Consider the following 5,476-nt stretch of genomic DNA (forward strand, 5'->3'; position numbering starts at 1 on the left):
GGCAGTGGAAAATGGTGTATTGAATCAGCATATGAAGGTAATTTAAATGCAGATGTTATAACACTGCTGGTTGGTACAGTGACATAATTGTTCATTGAAATTATAACTACCTGTATTTGCAACATTTACCTGAATGCAAGATAATCAGTTGGCAAGTATGTGAAATTATTATTCTTAACAAAGTAGAAAGTTAAAAACCAGGGGACAGGTGTAGGGATAAAAGACAACAGAAGTTACAAAATCCCTAGATTTGGATTAAAAGAAGACTGGGAGTTTGGGGAATATCACTGACAACTGTCTGTTGGGCTGGTCCATTTTTCACACATGGTGTGGGAATGTAGGAGTCTTAAAAGGTACATATATTTTTCAGACTTTTATTCTGGTCTCTGAAGTCAGTCAGTCCTGCTTACCCATAAAACCAAGAAACTGCTAACCTGCATCTATCCAGATGTTATCCCAAAAAGCCTATGGACTTATTGTTCTCCTTGAAAATCTGTCCTATGAATTGTTTCACAGGCTTTTATAAGGACTTTTAAAACACTGACAATTTCTGTTGTTTTCTGTTGTGTTTTATGTCCTTTCTTTTTTCCTCTCTCTACAAGAATTATAGTAAACATTTTATATGCAAATCAAAATAGCAGATGAAAGACTGAATGAAATTCTGTGCTTTGTGTTATATAGAATACCAGAATTTGTCTTATTCTTCTCAGTTATAAAATCTACTGTTTCAACTTTGTAGTGAACTTACAAGACTTCAAATTCTTACATAGAAATCTGGACTCTTTGACTGGTTGGAAATCTCAGACGGATGGGCAACCACAGAACTGTGTGTGGGGACGTTCTTTTGCAGGCTTTGTCCTTTGGATGTTTCCCAAAGGCAGAGCGACTGTGTTGACCTCAAAAAGTAAGATTTTGTGTGTGTGACTCCCTTTGTGAACTCTTCAGGTTTTCATGTAGTACAGCTCTGAGTTTCTAGGTTTGTAGAAGTGCAAATTAATCACTTGCATTACACTTTCTTATGCATGCTGTCATTGCAAGTGAGGGAGAAAATACCGTGATGTGTGATGGGCTCCTGAAGGAGGGTGATGGTGCCTTTCCTTGGGAAGGAAAGTACCTTGCCACAGTATTGGTATGGAAATGATTGGTTGCCTGAGGGAGGTTAAGGCCGGCAACATCTTTCTCCCTTGGCATTGTGTCTGAGAGCAATCCCCAGTGCTATTCTGTTTTGAGGGTGGTATCCAAGATGACATTACCCCTTCTTGGGAAGGAAAGCACCCAGCTCCAGTGTTGGTAGTGCAGATAAGATGCCCAGGGGAATTAACAGCCAGGAATAGTTTATTTTCTTGGAAACCATTGTGTGGGAGCAATCCCTGGACATCTTCAGTTTTGGAGCTCAGCTTCACATTTCGATGTTGGGCTCATGAAAGATGATGACAGCACCTTTCCTTGGGAAGGAATGCACACAGTGCCAGTGTTGGTGATTCAGATGAAAGGCTGCCCAGAGGTGGTAAAAGCCAGCAACAACTTTCTGTCCTGGATGCTTTTGTGTGAGATCAGTCCCTGAATGTATTCAGGATGTGTTGAAGCCTGGCTCCAATTTTCAGAGCAGGTCTTCTGAAAAAGAATGACAGTACCTATTCATAGAAAGGAAGAGCCTGATCCCACTTTCAGTGTTGGAAATGTGAGGTGTCAGGGAGTGTAACAGCCAACAATAGGTTTCTCTTCTAGTACTTTTCCTATGAGAGCAATTCCCATTTTTACTCAGTTTTGGAGCTGGTATCCAAAGGTAGGAGAGGTGCTTCTGAAAAAGTATGGCAGTAGATTTCCTTGGAAAGGAAGGCAATGCAATGCAGGTAATAGGCTGTTGATGAGATATAAAGGCTAGGAAGGGTTTTCCATCCTGGCACATTTTGTGTGAGAGCAATCCACAGTGTATTCTATAGTTCTGCAGGTAGTCTGCAGAATTGGTAAATGAGCTCCTGGAAGGAGGATGACAGTACCTTTCCTGGGGAAGGAAAGCATGTATTGACAGCTTGGGTGCTCTAGATGATCATCTGCCTGATGGAGGGAAAGGCCAGCAACAGCTTTCTGTTATGGAACCTTCTGTGTGGGAGCAATCCTTGAATGTAATCAGTTTTGGAGCCCAACTCGAATTTTTAGAGTTAGTTTTCTGAAAGAGGATGACAGTACTTCACACAGGGATGGAATAGAAAACTCCAGTGTAGGTGCTGCGGAGAAAAGACTGCTCGGGGTAGGTAAAGGCCAGCAATAGCATTTTTTCCTGGACCCTTACGTGTGGGAGAAAATCTTGAACATAATCATTTTGGAGCTCAGCTGCAAATTCCAGAGGTGGGATTCTGGAATAGGATGTCACTTTTCTTTGGGAAGGAATGCACAATAGTCTCAGTGTTGGTGGGAATTTGTCTTTGTCCTGGGAGATCAAGGATAGCAAACCAGATACATCGAAATAAAGTCTTCACGTGACAACATCTCCTATTCAGTTACCACCTCCAAAAAAGAGGGGGCTTTGAGCCCAAACAAAAGGTGCCAGGACAGAAAGCTTGTGCTGGCCTTTATCTGCACCACCACCATGAGGACTAAGTGCTTTTCTTGCCAAGACGAATGTGCTGCCAGAAATTTCAGAATACCTCCTCCAAAATTTGAATCTGAGCACATCATTAAAGACATCCAGGGATTGCTCCCAAACGAAAGAGGCCAGAACACAAAGCTGCTACTGGTCCTTCTCTCTCCTTGGCACACTGTCATCTGCTCCACCCACTGTGGCATAGTGCTTTTTTGCCCACATCCAAAATTGAAATACAACCGTCAAATCTGTATAGGTCCCAAAAATACAGGAGGCCCCATGAGAACCAACTGTTACGGGCTTTTAGCCCTCCTGAGCAGCCTGTTGACTTCAACTACCATTGGGGCTACATGCTTTCCTTCAAAACTAAATAGGGTACAGGATTACTCTCACAAAAAAAAAAAAAAAAAAAAGTCTCAAGAAGAAAGGTTTTGTTGCTATTTACCTTGCCTGGGTAGCCTACCATCTATACAAAAAACACTGGGGCAAGGTGCTCTCCTTTCCCAGGAAGGCTGTTTTACCCCTTTCTCTCTCCCTCCTACAAATCTGGATACCATTGCTCAGTCTAATACATCCAGGAAATGGTCTCACACAAGAGGTTCCAGAACAGAAAGCTGTTGCTGGCCTTCACCTCCAGTGGGCAGCCTATGATCAGCACTTAGGAACACTGGCTCTGTGAAGGTTTTCCTTCACGTGGAACAGCAGTTTACCAGCCATAAGAGGGAGTCACTGCTGCTAGAGCATGATGTGAATTAAGGGCTGCAAATGGAATCTGAAGGCCACACAAACTTTTCTGTCCTGGCACATTGCTTTTTGCCAGTACTGACAATTTCACCTTGGGATGTGCACACTTCATTGTTTCTGGAGAATTTACCTCTTTTGCAACTACGCTGCCGCCATCATGTGGAGCTGAGCAACAGTGACGAGCTTTTTGTTGTGATAACTGTTAGTGTGGGAGCAGTTAGTAAATGTTTGGGATCTTGGGTCTGTAAGAGGGAAAGAATGGGAAGGTACATAGAGAAGGAAGCAGAATAGCACCAGGGTGTGCACAGGAAGCGAGTGAAAGGTGCTGCCCAGCCCTTTCTTTTTGTTCTAGGACAAACTTACTCTGAGGGATTTTGGAGATTTCAAATTGGCAGATGGACTCACCAGACTGTAGGAGTATGAGATCCTACATACAGCTACATACAGCTGGCAAGAAGGGTGCATAGCCCCAGTGTTTGTGGTACACTGATAGGCAGTGAGGAGAAGGGGCAGTCCAGAACCAGGGTTAGGTACCAAACTCACACACATGGGCCAAGCACCATTGTGACCAATGGCTCTGGACCCAGTATAGCAAATGCTGAGATCAAGTTTGTTTGTAACCCACTCTTTTGTGGGTTGTGCCCTCCTTGTGTCTCACACTGGAGCCCAAGTAAGGCTGTCTTGGTTTAGGAATGGTACTTCCAGATTTGCTGCTCCCACTGAAAACATCCTAAACTATGAGCCACTTGCTCACTTCTCCCCCTCCCCAAGGCAGGAGATTTGGGGGCACAAAAGGTAAAGATCATGGGTTGAGATAGGAACAATTTACTAGCAAGGAGTAAAAAAACAGTAACAGCAACAGTATTAATAACAAGCAGAACTGTCACCACTCCCTCAACTCCAATTGACACTTACCTGTCACTCCCAGCCCTTGTCCAAGGTCCCTCTCCAGCTCTCTTACAGGCTCCCTTCAGGTCCTCTTCACGATACTGAGATCAGTAACATTTTTAGCACAGAAAGATCAAATCTGTCACTATTAAATCATGCAACTACAACTCCAATGGTATTTCAAATACCTAAACTATGATTTATGTAGGTATGTGAATTCCAGTGTTCATCCTATTGTGTTCACCCCAGAAATCCAGTTTTGGAAGACTATTTTTTTTTCTCACATACTGGAATAGTCAACCAGAATCCCCATCATTTCTTTCACTCCTTTCCTGAAGGATCAAAGCTTACCAAGTTGGACTGCAACAACTCCTTGACAGATGAGTTTATTGAAGCAATTTTTAAAAGCAGGTATTTCTGAGTGTGCTTCATCAATCCCAACAGTTCAAAACAACTATCCAGTGTCCCAAGGAAGTGTGCAAATGGCATGTGTTTAATATACTCATTTATACCACATGACATAAGCATAAATATTATTCAGTATGCAAATTAATTGCTACACTTCTCCCTAAAACAAAAGTTGTGCACACATGGAGAACCCAAGGCTGTTACAGCTGTCCACCTGCCCTGGACCCCAAAATCAAGTCACTAGTGCTCTCATGTATATAACAGATTTTTGAAGTGGTTTTCACATTTAAACACCTTGGGTTTTTTAGGTCTATCCTTAGATGATATTTCGTGGGAAGTGTAACATTTGAATATTTACTACAATATAAATACTTGAAAGGTTTTTTTCACCTTCCTTTTGTTCCCAATCTTCAGCCACTCTAATCTGAAAAAATAGGTTCCATGAACGACATTACAAAATGAAAGCAAAAAACCAAAGCAACAAACAAAACACCAAACCCAAAACTCCCTCTCAAAATCCTGACACAACTTAAGCAACTTATAAAAGGAAGGAGGGTTCAGAATCCAGAGGTAAATCATTAGTCCTACAGAATGAAAGGTGTTGGGAGCTTAGGAAGTGCACAATAATCATAAATTATCAGTGTTTGCCTATATTAAAAAAAACAAAACTTCACCATTTATCCAGATCTTCCTTTGAAGAACAGTTGTAGGAATTCCATATTCTGAATGCAAATCACTTTTTAGTTATTCCACTTGGAGTGCACAGCTGCTTTTTAAAGGTCAGGATCCACTTCAATGTGTCTCTACTCTTCAACTCATGACTTTTCACATATTTCAATGTTTTACCAGCCC

This window comes from Sturnus vulgaris, chromosome 2 (assembly GCF_052056855.1).
Source record: "Sturnus vulgaris isolate bStuVul1 chromosome 2, bStuVul1.hap1, whole genome shotgun sequence".
Taxonomy (NCBI): Eukaryota; Metazoa; Chordata; class Aves; order Passeriformes; family Sturnidae; genus Sturnus; species Sturnus vulgaris.